Below are 14,782 nucleotides of genomic sequence, written 5' to 3'. Positions count from 1 at the left end.
GATCCGCTATGCAGGATATGCAGTAACAACAATAGACAAGGTGATAGAAGCTCGGCCACTGGCGAAAGGAACATCAGCACAAAAGGCAGAATTAATAGCACTAACACGAGCGTTACAATTGGCTGAAGGTTTAAGAGTAAACATCTATACGGACTCCAAATATGCGTTTTTAACCACTCATGCCCACGGAGCTTTGTATAAAGAAAGAGGACTACTGAATTCAGAAGGAAAAGAAATCAAATACGCAGCTGAAATCCTACAACTATTGGAAGCAGTGTGGGAGCCGAAAGAAGTCGGTATCATACATTGTCGAGCGCATCTGAGAGGAGATGGTGATGTAACCAAGGGAAATCGGATGGCAGATAGTGCAGCTAAGCGTGCCGCTGAATCAGGAAGACAGGAGTATGTGGGGCATATAGCTGCTCTTATACCAACTCCACTGTCCCAATGGACTCCAGTTTATACAGCTCAAGAAGAGGAGTGGTTAAAGACTGAACCAGGAAAGTATTTGGAGAACAAGTGGTATCAGCTAGAAGATGGAAGAATAGTCATACCAGCATCACTAGCGGTAGAAATTGTCCAAAATTATCATAACGGGACACATTCTGGGAGAGACAGTACTGAAGAATCTCTCAGAAAACATTTCTACATACCAAGATTGTCCAACTTGACTCAGGCCATTGTACGAAGATGTGTAACGTGTGCTAAAAATAATGCAAGACAAGGACCAGTAAAGCCACCAGGAGTCCAGTTTATGGGGGGACTCCCCATGTCCGATCTACAAATAGACTTTACAGTGATGCCTAAATCGGGTGGACATCGTTACCTGCTGGTAATTGTGTGCACCTATTCAGGCTGGGTAGAAGCATGTCCTACTCGTACAGAGAAAGCAGGAGAAGTTGTGAGATTCCTGCTACGAGAAATAATACCCCGATATGGACTACCCTGTTCTATAGGATCGGACAATGGTCCAGCTTTTGTTCATCAGTGCCTACAACAACTGACTCATATGCTTGGTATAAAATGGAGGCTTCATACTGCATATAGACCCCAGAGCTCTGGTAAGGTAGAGAGAATGAATAGAACTATAAAGAACCAGTTGGCTAAAATGTGTCAGGAAACCCAACTTAAGTGGAACGTTCTCTTACCCATAGCTCTATTGCGAATCCGCAGTACCCCTACCAGAAGGATGGGCCTCTCTCCTTTTGAAATTATGTATGGGCGACCACCTCCCGTACTTGGTAACTTAAGGGGGGATTTGAGTCAGTTGGGAGAAGGAATTACCCGGCAGCAGGTTGTAGAGTTGGGTAAGACTATGGAGGAGGTACAGAAATGGGTACAAGATAGATTACCTGTGAATATTTATCCCCCTGTTCATAGTTATCATCCAGGAGATCAAGTGTGGATTAAAGAGTGGAATAATGTACCGTTAGGGCCCAAGTGGAGAGGTCCTTATGTTGTTCTTTTGTCTACCCCTACAGCGATAAAAGTAGCCGAAGTGACTCCGTGGATACATCACTCCAGGATTAAACCAGCAGCAGTCGATTCTTGGCAAGTTACAGCAGATCCAGAGAATCCCTGCAAGATCCGGTTAAAACGCACTACTCAGTCGGAGTAACGAGGAACTATTGTGGATTACAAATTTTATTATTTTTGGGATTTGGTGCGTGAGTGAGAAGGCCATAATAAAGCCTGTCCGCTTACCAACACATAGTATATAAGCCAGGAAAGTCTCGAAGGGACACCTGTGAAGACGAGCAGAACTCCATTCCCTGCAGCCCTCACATCCTGGAAGCTGAGGCGCCTTCGCACGGACGAAGACTGAGGATGACGGCGAAAGATGTGCTTTTGATAGTGTTTATTTATATGTGTTTTTATATTCAGGAAGGTAGAGGTACCGACACTCCTAGCTGTGAGGTATGCATTAAGACTACGAGAACAGGTAACCATATTTCCCAAACCCTAATTTGGCATTCACAATACGAGTGTAAAGGAGATGTATCGAGATGTAGATACTTAAATATAGACTATAGTGTGTGCCATTTAGGAGTAGGAGAACCTAAGTGCTTCAGTCCGGAGTATCAACCCCGTACAATTTGGTTGACTCTCAGGAATGGAGATCCTCAGGGGACCCTAATTAATAAGACGGTGTTAGAATCCGTACATTCTTCAGGTGTTCTGCTATTTGATGCGTGTAAAGCGATATCGAGTGGTAGAAAGCCGTGGAATGTATGTGGGGATCTTAGATGGGAGAGGACGTATGGGTCTAATGATAAATATATTTGTCCCAGTAGTAAAAATAAATATGTAAGTCCTAGATGCCCAAATAAAGACTATAACTTTTGCCCATATTGGTCTTGTGTGGGGTGGGCGACTTGGGGACAGACAGTAGACAAAGACATGATAGTGACTAAGTTGCCGACTAGCCCATATTGTAAGTCTATGGAATGTAATCCCATCCATATACTTATAAATAACCCCGATAAGTTCTTAGACAAATATGGCAATTTATTTGGGTTTCAGATATACGGGACGGGTTTAGATCCTGGGACATTATTGTTTATAGGGATAGAGACTGATACGGTATCCTCCCAAACTCATCAAGTATACCATTCCTTTTATGAAGAGATGAGTATAGATAATAAGATCCCCCATAATGCTAAAAACCTGTTCATCGATTTAGCCGAAAGTATTGCCGGTAGTCTTAATGTTACCAACTGCTATGTGTGTGGAGGTACTAACATGGGAGACCAATGGCCTTGGGAAGCAAAGGAGGTAATGTCCGGTTCTGAGGCAGTTGACCAACTAATATCTACACAAGCCGATTATCATATGAGTGTTAGAGGTAAATCTGAGTGGAGATTAAAGACCTCCATCATAGGTTATGTTTGCATAGCAAGGAAAGGAATAATGTATAATACTTCTGTAGGAGAATTAACTTGTCTAGGGCAAAAAGCTTATGATGATGATACGAAGAATACAACTTGGTGGTCGGCTTCAAATGTCTCAGAACCATCTAACCCGTTTGCTAGATATGCCAATTTAAAGGATGTGTGGTTTGATTTATCCATCACATCTACCTGGAGAGCCCCAGCAAATTTGTACTGGATCTGTGGTAAGAAAGCCTATTCGGAGTTGCCACAGGACTGGGAAGGGGCATGTGTGTTGGGTATGCTCAAACCATCCTTCTTCTTGTTACCGATTGAAACAGGTGAGACTTTAGGTGTTAAAGTGTATGATGTGAATCATAGGAAGAAAAGGGGACCCATAGAGATAGGTACCTGGGAAGATAATGAATGGCCTCCCCAGCGTATCATAGATTATTATGGGCCAGCCACGTGGGCTGAGGATGGTACCTTTGGTTACAGAACCCCTATTTATATGCTCAACCGTATTATAAGATTACAGGCGGTGGTTGAGATTATCACTAACGAAACATCACAAGCGCTCAATCTTCTAGCGAAGCATAACACCAGGATGAGGACAGCAGTCTACCAAAATAGATTAGCCTTGGATTACCTTTTGGCAGTAGAGGGAGGTGTATGTGGGAAGTTTAACCTGAGCAATTGCTGTCTTCAAATAGATGACGAAGGGCAAGCAATAGCTGAGCTTACTAGCCATATGGTTAAACTAGCGCATGTGCCTACTCAGGTATGGAAAGGGTACAATCCAAGTAGTTGGTTTGGTAGCTGGTATGAGTGGTTTGGAGGGCTTAAGGCAGTGGTAGGTGGAGTCCTACTAATTTTAATGTTGTGTCTAGTCCTGCCGTGTCTTATACCCCTAGTAGTTAGGTCTGTGCAAAGCCTGATAGGAAATATAGCAGAGAGGAAGGCTGCTGCACAGATAATGGCGATTTATAAGTATAAGGCTTTAGATCAGGGAGAACCAATGCAGGAAGATGAGTGTTAAAAGATTCACATCATATGATAAGTCTGGTCTGGTTCAAGGTAACTTGCGGTGTAAGCAAACTAAGGTTAAGTGATGCCTCAAGTAATTGTAAAATATCAAGAGGCATCAAAGGGGGGAATGTGGTGGAATCTCGGTAAAAATAAATTTAGTAGGCCGAGATTACCACGTGGCATGTGTACGTGCATATGCTGACGTATCGATCAGTTGGTTGCACGAGGCAAGATACGATCAGTAGTGTACGGAGCATGTGCAAGAATACAGGATGTAGTATTCCCCCTCCTCCATTGTGCTGGACAAGCCATGCGGTCAAACAGGAAGTTAATTCTTATTTGTGTTGATTGGTTAAGAGAATGTGCGGGTGGAGCTTAATATGGGAGGAGTTATGTGCCTATATAAGGAGCGTGCACTATTGTCCGGGGCTCAGAACTTGCTGTATTTTGGTGACGTTAGTCCCTCTGAGTCCCGATCGGTGATCCAATAAAGAATCTCTTCCTTCCTGAAGAAACCTGTGTCCATCTCTCTGTGCTTCGCTTCCGTCAGTTTCTCCGGTATCAGTCTCTAGCGTCTGGGTGCACCTCCCTCCAGCAATCGGCTAATCCCAGTCTGCTAAGAGCCTGCTTGGCCCGTCAGATACAGTGCGTTGGGATGGTGCTAATAACTCTAGGGAGTCCATTCGGGGGTCCAGTGGTAGGCTGAGATCACCGGATAGCACAAGGAAGGCCTCCCTAAACTTCTCCAGGAGAGACAGTGTTTTTGCAAGGAACAAATGTGGTCCCTTATTGGGGAAGTAGGCTGTAGCAAAGGTATATCTCTGTTCTGTGATGGTGCCCTTCACAAACAGATATCTGCCCGAGGTGTCAACCTGCATTGCAGTACATTGAAATGGGACCTACAGCGCTATCATAATCGCCACTCCAGATCTTTTGGAGTCGGGATGATTTGCGTCATAGCCTAAGGGAAAGAGCCTGTCACTAATTGTGGCGGGCGTTGCCCTCCTTGAAGTGCGTCTCCTGGATGAACGCAACCGAGATCCTATGCAACCACAACGTCCTAAGCAGCTGTTTCCTCTTTTCGGGGATGTTGAGTCCCCTGACATTGTGAGACCAGAACTTCAGCGGGGCGGGCTGAACGCTCATTGCCATGGCAGGGGAAGCCAGTCGAAAGATGGGGCCATAGAGGGTAGAGAAAGAGAGACGAAGGGAGAGGAGCAGAGGGGTAGGTTGGGAGGGTTGGTGAATGGTGGGGGGGGGGGCAAAAGGGTGGGTTGTCTGTACTTAAATGTACCGAGAGGCAACGAGGACCCTAGGTGGTTTAAGAGTGATGGTGGCCCTTCCCCCACCCATCACGTAACACTATAGCCAGGCCCGTGGGCGGTCACATGAGACCAGTGTTCATCTGTGCAGCAACATATACATTTATAATGTGAAAACACATAAACACAGAGACCCCCTCCCCACCCAACTCGTCCCCATATCTGTGCTCACCCAATCCCCAGAACCCGGCTGCTCCATAACTGTGAGGACCCACAAAGGGGAGGCCTCCTAAGTTCAGTATCCCACATAGTGCCTGTCAGGTTGAGGAGTCTAGAAAGCGAGCCATCTGGGGGACCCCGTACTCAGTGGCCGTCATGGGGCATCAGCTCATGATGGGGCATGGGCCTCAGGTGTCAGGCCTACATCTGTTTGGCGGTGTTACCTCCAGTGGAGGTGGGGGAGGTGTGGGGATCACATTGGCAGGGTGAATACCCAGCGATGGCTAAGTGTGGGCATGGGTGCTATACGGGAGCCCTGGCCTTCCAGTACCAGCTGCGGTGCCCATCCCAGACTATCCCCCATCACCCGTACCACCCAAACCTGGAGGCTAGATGGCTGACAGGCCCTGAGTCCAAATTAACAATACAAAAGTACTTAGCTGTGAAGCTCTGGCACTCTACTCAAGCCAGCGTATATAGAAAGAAGGGTAGCTCAGGCTGCGAGGGAACGCCAATGCCGGGCTCTGTGGACCAGTGGTGCTTTTTATTCCTTTGGGCCATTCGGTCCACCTCTCCACTGAGGGGGGCTTTATGGCCTCCTCTGGTTGGCCCGGTCGTGGTGGAGGGCAATCCAGTATCTAGTTTGGCACCAATATGGCCGGGAGACTCAGGGCTCTCAGGAATCCGGGGACATAATTTGGCCATTGCATGGGCGCCACATATTGTCCTTGCGGGCCTGGAGACATTTATATGGGATTCTTCGTTCTTGTAGAAGGTGTGTGAGGGGCCTCAGGGCACGGCAGGCCTCCAGCGTGAGGGCCGAGAGGTCTTGGTAGAGGGTAATTGTGGCGTCTTGGAAGGTAATAACCTGAGGTCTGGCCGCTCTTTGAGCTGGAAGGATAGTAGGCAGGAAATGACATTGCATGGCAGGCCGCTTCTTCTAGGGGGGCGCAGGGCTCTGTGAGCTCTTTCAATGTGGAACTCATCTGAAACCGTATCTTTTTATTCTGCAACTGGGTGCCTCCATCTTGGCTCCCGGTTCTGTCCTTGGCACCTGTCAATCAGCAAAGACAAAGGTAAGAAATTAGACAACGTTACGTTTCTATTTGTCCTCCTCATTTTCAATGTGTACACAACTGTGCCAGGACAGAACGGGATTGTGGCGTTCCTCCTAAATCTTTAATATCCATTTTAAAAGGAAAAGCAGCGCATCACAAGAAAAAAAGGTTAACACAAGTTATAGGTGATTTTCAATGTTTTATCTAGTCGTATGATTTACAGGGATGATGATTCCACTTTAAGGCTTAATAGGGTGCGGAATCAGGATTAGCATAACAAAGACAGTGTTGTACACTAAAATGTGGAATGTGGACTTTTATCCTTCTCAGCGGTTGTGGCGTAAAATTTTAAATTCACTTTGAAATCACTGGGATTTTCCAATAATCTAAACCATTGGGAATGACCTTGAGATTTCAGTCTTTACATCTCATACATTGTGATCTAAGAAGTCATCATTATAGACAGCCAGACGCCTCCAGCCTAGAATTACGCCAGTTATTGTGGTGAAGAAAAAAAAGCAAATGTCAAAATAAATATAAATAGATTTAATTTAAATTGAAACGGCATTACATGCAAACGCCTTGCAGCATACACTGGAAAATAATAAATTAAGGGATTATTATTATTAATGATAAAATAACAACATATTCCGGAGTGCTGTATTGTTGGATCATACCATAACTGCAAAGTAAATGTCACAGGAGAATTATAGAAACCTCACATTACCTGCCAAGCCTCCCAACAACATGAGGAAGATATCTCACTATTTGTATAGATATATTACTGCGGATCCACGTCAGACAATCCACGTCTCTGTTTTCAGAAGGCTGAATGTACTGCGGCACCTGAAGTGGACACTCCACTGTCCAAATACAAAAATAAATAAAAAATCAATGTTTAGTAGATTTACCCCTAATGAAAACATATATGTATTAAATTATGCTTTGTGTTACCTTAGGTATATCTAAAAACAGTTTGGGAAAACTGCAGTTCTCTTATCTGCTGCCTTTGTAAGCCCTCCCCTTCTAACCCTTCCCAGACTTTCTGTGGCTGTCCAATCACAGACTTCTCAATACAGCTGCATGAAAAGTCTTTGCAAGGCAGGTGCTCTGAGCAATTGCTGCCTTTTGAGTTTAGCTCCAGTGAGCTAACAAAACCAGGAAGTGACAGGAACGGTTTTCTGATTGACCGCCGTGGGGGTGTAACCAGGTTAATTTATAAAAGTGACAATTTGTACTGAAATCTGCTCTTTTACTAATATTAAAAAAAGAGCACACTCTTCATATATAATGCTCTTCAGTGAACTAAATTTCTATTGGAGTTCAAGTGTTCCTTTAGGGAAAATACACATCGAAATTTCGTAACGTGTAGATGCGTTTTTTATAAAAGATCAAACCACTGCAATAAAACCTTGTGCCGAAGGAGTTAATTGTAATATTTGTCCTTGTTTTAATTCTGCTAAACACATCCTGCATATATTTGCTCAGGTGCAGTAGTGAGCACAAATATGTCAAATATGTATGGCGTATGTTTACTTTTGCTGTGGTTTGATAGTAACAACAAACATAGCTAGAAGTGTTTATTAAAACAATTCCATAGACGACAGAAGGCGGATTTTATTCATTAATAAAATGCTAAATCAAAGCATTAATTCTGAAATGCCCATCTCTGTTATTGTCATGTCGGAACAGTGATTAAATCACACGAGAGCGTTTCTGTAAGACCGTTAGAACAGAGCTCGTATTTACAGAATGTTCGATACTGGCTTACCTCTGTGCTAACAGAGAAGGGAGAGTAGAGGGGTATATCTCCAAACCCTCATGGATAGTCTGCTCACTAAACATAACCTCAAAACTCCCATCACTCTCAAACAGTCGTCAATTCACTATCCCGCATGACCTCTGACGACACGGACAAGGTTATTTACTAGAGGGAGAATTTAAAGTGAACTCAAAGTGAATTTCAAATTTAAGGCCAGAGCAGCCGAACTCAAAGTATAGCAGACTATCATCTAGTAAGTTCAATAACCCTGTGAGTATTGTGGTTAATGTAACTTCCACCTTCCACTCCTATGTCCCAAACTCGCCTACACAGTTTGAAGGGTTCCCACACAGGGCACATGTATCCCATGACACCAGCGCTTAGCTTGTTTCACTATGTTTCTACACTCCACTGGAAGAACCCGGGGTGTGCTCACCAGGGGAATATCACAGCAACTACAGCGCTCTCTATCACAGCAACTACATCATTGCTGTGATAGAGAGCACTGTATGAGGATTAACCCTTATTCCATTGTCACTCAATTATAAATCATTAAGTGCTACGCTCTAACACTAACCCCCTAACCCCAATTGCAGCATAAAAAAATGCTGTATGAAAAATGCCTTAAAGGAACACTCCAACCTTAATATCAGTATTTAGAATCAATGTTTAGAATATCCTATCAGCTACCAGGTGCCCCCCTAAACCTTAAGATAAATATTACTCATCTTTGTCTTTGTCTGCAAGTACTGAAGGGCTTTAGGGGTTGGAGTGTACCTTTAAGAACAGAGCGGCTAGCAGCATCACTATGTGACTTGTTTTGACCCTTTTTCTTGCATAATAAATGAATAAGACACAACAGACATATCACACAGCACGCAAATTCATGGCACAGATAACATATACATCAAACTGCCATATAGTATCACGGCTGAGTGATTTATAAAACAAATTGTCTTGTGAACTAAAAGCTGAATTAGAATACGTAGGCTATCACACCCAGTTATCCCACATACCGCAAGCATCAACACATGTTTGAACAGATGAACTAAAGAGAAACGAAAAAGAGACCAAAACCGAGGACCCTGAATCCCACCAAAACACACACCTGACACCAAACCAAAATGCGGGGACTAGGAACACACCACTTAATAACGGCTTCTACGCAAGCCCTATGACAAAAACAAGCCTTAAAAATACTGCTCATCTGAATCAAACTCATTGTGCTACCCCTATCCCCTTTCATTTCTGTACCCCATTTACTTAATTGAAAAACAATAAATAAAGAATGTTTAAAAAAAAAAAAGAATACGTAGGCTACAATTGTCAAGCTGTGAACATATCATAGTCTGAGATTTTTTTTCTTCAAATCACATATAATGTTACCTAAATTTTGCAATTTGGTTTTCAGTTTAGTACAAGTAAGTGTTTAGTGAATAAGCCCCTTTGTGAATAAGTGCATTAAACCCCAGTTACAGGCATCTTGGCTAGCAAATTATGTGAAGAATAGACTAAACCTGAAACATATGTTTTGTAAAAAACAGAAATCAAGAAAATACTCTGGGGTGGAATAAACCCAGAGTCCTTATTAACCCGGGACAAGCCATGGCTTACACAGGACCCGATTATATTTTACTAAAAAAAAAAAAATCACCCCATTATTATTAGTATTATTGTCATTTACAAAGCGCCAACTTATTCATCATCGCTTTACAATATTATAAAGGGGGACATTTAACAATAAACGAGACAATTACAAAAATGTTACAGGAAAAATACTGCTCAAACAAGCGTACAATCTAGAGGACAACAAGTAACATGTTCAAATTAAAGCCTGATTATTTTATACTTTCACCCAAAAATCTGGTAGAGTAATTAGATTAGATGCTGTCACCTTATTGCCCGAGGTAGGTACTAGTTGGGGTCATTTCTCTGTTCTACAAGGTTCTTGATTCAAATCTTGGCATTTAACACTGCATTCTCACAATGCCATTTTATACAAATACCGATTCAATCTACAATAACTTTACAGCCAAGGACCCTTGGAAGACAATTATTTACACGTCATTAGATTTCGCTGACACAGAACCCCTGGCGTAGAACTTCAATCAATGAGAACGGCACTTTGACTGTAGAAGCAATATAAATTCTATATACTTTGCTTACTAGGTTATCCTATCCCACTGGAATCCACCTATTAAATCCATTCAACATCTTGGAGAAAAAGAACCTGATCTACGCAACAGAACACAGCAATCCTTCTCCTGTCCAGTAGTAGCAGTCTACAGAGAGCTGCTGAGTTCACTGTTATGTCTGGGTTCAGTGTTGTGTATTATATAGCTTTGGTTAGTTCACTGTTATAAGTCTATAATGAGATACAGAGTTCAGTGTTTGGTATGTGGCTCTGCTGGATTCAGTGTTTGGTTTGGGGCTCTGCTGAATTCAGTGTATGGGGCTCTGCTGGGTTCAGTGTTTGGTATAGGGCTCTGCGGAGTGCAATGTTTGGTATGGGGCTCTGCGGAGTTCAGTGTTTGGTATAGGGCTCTGCGGAGTGCAATGTTTGGTTTCGGGCTCTGCAGAGTTCAGTGTTTGGTATGGGGCTCTGCTGAAATCAGATTTTGGTATGGGGCTCTGCGGAGTTCAATGTTTGGTATGGGGCTCTGCTGAATTCAGTGTTTAGTATAGGGCTCTGCAGAGTTCAGTGTTTGGTGTAAGGCTCTGCTGAATTCAGTGTTTGGTATGGAGCTCTGCTGAGTTCAGTGTTTGGTATGGGACTCTGCTGAATTCAGTGTTTGATATAGGGATCTGCAGAGTTCAGTGTTTAGTATGAGGCTCTGCTGAGTTCAGTGTTTGGTATGAGGCTCTGCTGAGTTCAGTGTTTGGTATAGGGCTCTGCAGAGTTCGGTGTTTGGTGTAAGGTTCTGTGGAGGTCAGTGTTTGGTAGACATGTGCAATTCGTTTTGGTCCAAATGTGAATTCGGATGAATTTCGGGAAATTCGGACATTCGGGTACTTCCGAATGTCTGAATAGATGAATTGCCGAATTTTACTTTGTATTAGTAAATTTGGCTGAAAGACCAATTTAGGTCTTTCAGCCTTTTGGTAGATAACTCCCTAATACCATGGGAATTAGGGGGTTATCTACTAAGCAGCTGCAAGAGAAGTCCAGAAATTCCGAAATGCCGAAGTTCCGAAATTCCGAAGTGCCAAAGTTCCGAAGTGTCGAGGTGCCGAAGTTCCGAAGTGTCAAAGTGCCGAACCGAATTGCCGAAGTCCCGAATTGCGGAAGTCCTGAATTTCCTGAATTCTAGTGCTTATCCCACTGTCATAGCTTCGGAAAGCTTTGCATTTACTGTTGAGTATGGAGATCAGTGTATATACAACTACTTAATTTAACTACTTAATTTAATATTATGTACAACTGCTGAGTGCCTTGATAAAAGGGTTATTCACTACCATGGTACTTGTGGAGGACTGCAGGTCAGCTTCCTTTCAACTGACTATGGACCCTGGCATGCAATTGGGTTTTGTTTTGTGGAGGCAGGTACATAGGGGACATTTGGACTGCTTCTCCCCTGGTTTGGGTTTGCAAGGTTCGGATATCCTTGTTTTAAAAGTGGATTCTTTCAGGCTTATTATGAATCTCCCTATGTTGGTGGAGACTGGAAAATGCATTGATTTATTTGTATTATTGCAATATGCAAATTAGGAAAGTGCAAACAACTGACCTGTTGCATTTGTACATCTGTGTAATTCTATAATTTTGAAAGCTGTGATTGTATTATATGTTTGATGCAGTATTAGGATGTTTGTCTGTCAAGTTATGTAGGTTTGTTTATATTTTTATGGTTTTTCACCACATGCTTAAGGGCAAGTGTACAAAGGCTAGTCCTTGTTTAAAACTAAACTATAGCATGTTAGTTCACTTTAGAACTGTGTGTTCTGTTTTTTTGTTTGGGGATCTTAATCACAGAGTCTTCTTATATTTATTAAAAGTAAATCTGTTTAAAATTTACTTAATTCAACAGAATGAGTACATCTGAATACGTACCATCTGGTTCCTCTTTAAAATGAGTAATGCTTAAATGTGAATCCTAATTTAGCTGGAGAGTTGCTATTTTCAGTGTACTTCAGCCGTGTACATAGAACTGCTGAATTCATAATTATGCGTGTGGAGTGCTGCTGAGTTTGGTATTGCAGCACGAAGAACTGATTATCTCATCATCAAATCTATAGAAAGCTGTCAATTTCATCAAAGGATTGAAGCTGAGTTTAGAGACGGTGTATAGAGAAATGCTACAATGTTCATATTTATATCTGTGGAATGCAGCTGAGTTTAGTGTTGTATTATGAACTGCCCAGTTCATTAAACTCTGTGAATAACTGCTGAGTTGGGTATTGGCATACGGAGAACTGCTGGGTTATTAATTAGGTCTACAGAGAGCTGCCAAGTTTATATCTGTGGAGTACTGCTGAGTTTAGTGTTGGCATACAAGGAAGTGCCAAGGTCGTCATTGTGCTTTCTGGAGTGCTACTAAATTCACTGTCACTGTCTTGTAGAGTGCTGCTGAACTCCATGTTGGTGTTTTGAGGACTGCTGAGTTTATCTTTGTCTTGTAGAGTGCTGTTGAATTCCATGTTGGTGTATGGAGGACTGCTGAGTGTATCATTATATCTTGTAGAGTACTGCTGAGTTCTGTGTTGGTGTATGGAGGAATGCTTTATTTATCATTGTCTTGTAGAGTACTGCTGAGTTCTATGTTGGTGTATGGAGGAATGCTTTATTTATCATTGTCTTGTAGAGTACTGCTGAGTTCTATGTTGGTGTATGGAGGAATGCTTTATTTATCATTGTCTTGTAGAGTACTGCTGAGTTCTATGTTGGTGTATGGAGGAATGCTTTATTTATCATTGTCTTGTAGAGTACTGCTGAGTTCTATGTTGGTGTATGGAGGAATGCTTTATTTATCATTGTCTTGTAGAGTACTGCTGAGTTCTATGTTGGTGTATGGAGGAATGCTTTATTTATCATTGTCTTGTAGAGTACTGCTGAGTTATATGTTGGTGTATGGAGGACTGCTGAGTTTATCATTATGTGAGCATCCATTAATTAAAAATCCATGTGTCTGTCTATATCTGTATTTAAAAAAAAATTGTATTTAAAACAACAGATTGAATAAAAATAAATAAATATAGTTTTGCTTTATCTATGTGATTGGTGGGAGTATTAGGCATCTATATATTTGCACAGATTATATTAATTTATGTGTATTATATATCTATATATCTGTCTATCTTTCTATCTATCTATCTATATATATATATATATATATATATAAATACTATAGCGTCCCTTTAAGAATTGCATTTTTGGCTTCTCTGGCTCCTAACTTTTCTAACTGGCTGCTAGATTCCAAATTTGTCAAGCCATATATATATATATATATATTTATATATATATACAAACATACATACGTAATCTTTTAAATTATTATGTTTATAATATCTTTACAAACATCAGAATGATACACATATGTTAATAGACATTTTAACATTGCAAGGATTTTTGCCTCCCTAGGCAAAAACAATTTTACCGCCCCCCCCCATATGTCCTGCCCACCATGTGACATCACAATGCCCCGCCCATATGCTCTGCCATATGGGCCAACACCAGTCTTCACAAAGTGTCTTTTATCGGTAAAGACAGTGTGTTTACATTAAAAAGCCTACAGGCACGGGCTATAGACACCAGAACCACTACATTATGCTGTAGTGCTTCTGGTGACTATAGTATCCATTTAATGTGAGGTAAATTAGAGATTAGTGCCACTAATAATATATTGGATTGCCTACTTACCACCAGATGAGGACAAGAGGCTGATGATGGGCTCAGTCTGGCTCCACAGGTCTGGTGTAGAAGAGGCTCTCTGGAGACTGTTTTTAACAGTGCTCACAAAAATTAACGAACAGGAAGTAGCTCCATTTTTTAGGGCCCCTTACACAGCTCAAGGTCTGGGCCCCCAGGGGGCATACGCCTACAATGCCCACCCATAAATCCACCTACATGGCCCATCCATGAGTTGGGGATTTTTTTATGTGTGCAATTTGTGTAAGGGATGTAGTGTGTTTATATGGGATGTAGTGTGTGTTTGCGTGTAAGGAATGCATTGTATGTTTCTGTGTGTGTGTGTGTGTGTGTAAGGGGTGCAAGGTTTGTTTCTGTGTATGTAATTGAATGCAGTGTGTGTCTGTAAGGGGTGCATTAATTATGTAAGAGAACGTAAGGGATGTATTGTGTGTGAGTAGGAATGCATTGTATGTTTCTGTGTGTGTGTGTGTCACTTAGTGCTCTCCCTTGGCCCCCTGTCCCTCTGCAGTCCCCCCTTGGTGGTCTTCTCACTCCCCTCTCCCCCCCTTAGTGGTCCTCCCTCTCCCAAACCCCTTAGTGGTCCTCCCTCTCTCAAACCCCTTAGTAGACCTTCCCCTACTCCCACCACCCCCTTAGTGGTAATCTCCCCCCCCCCTTAGTGGTCCTTACCCTCCTTCCCTCTCCTTAGTAGTCCTCCCTCCTTACCCCCCTTT

The sequence above is a fragment of the Pelobates fuscus genome, chromosome 11 (assembly GCF_036172605.1).
Source record: "Pelobates fuscus isolate aPelFus1 chromosome 11, aPelFus1.pri, whole genome shotgun sequence".
NCBI lineage: Eukaryota > Metazoa > Chordata > Amphibia > Anura > Pelobatidae > Pelobates > Pelobates fuscus.
This window is presented reverse-complemented; position numbering follows the sequence as displayed.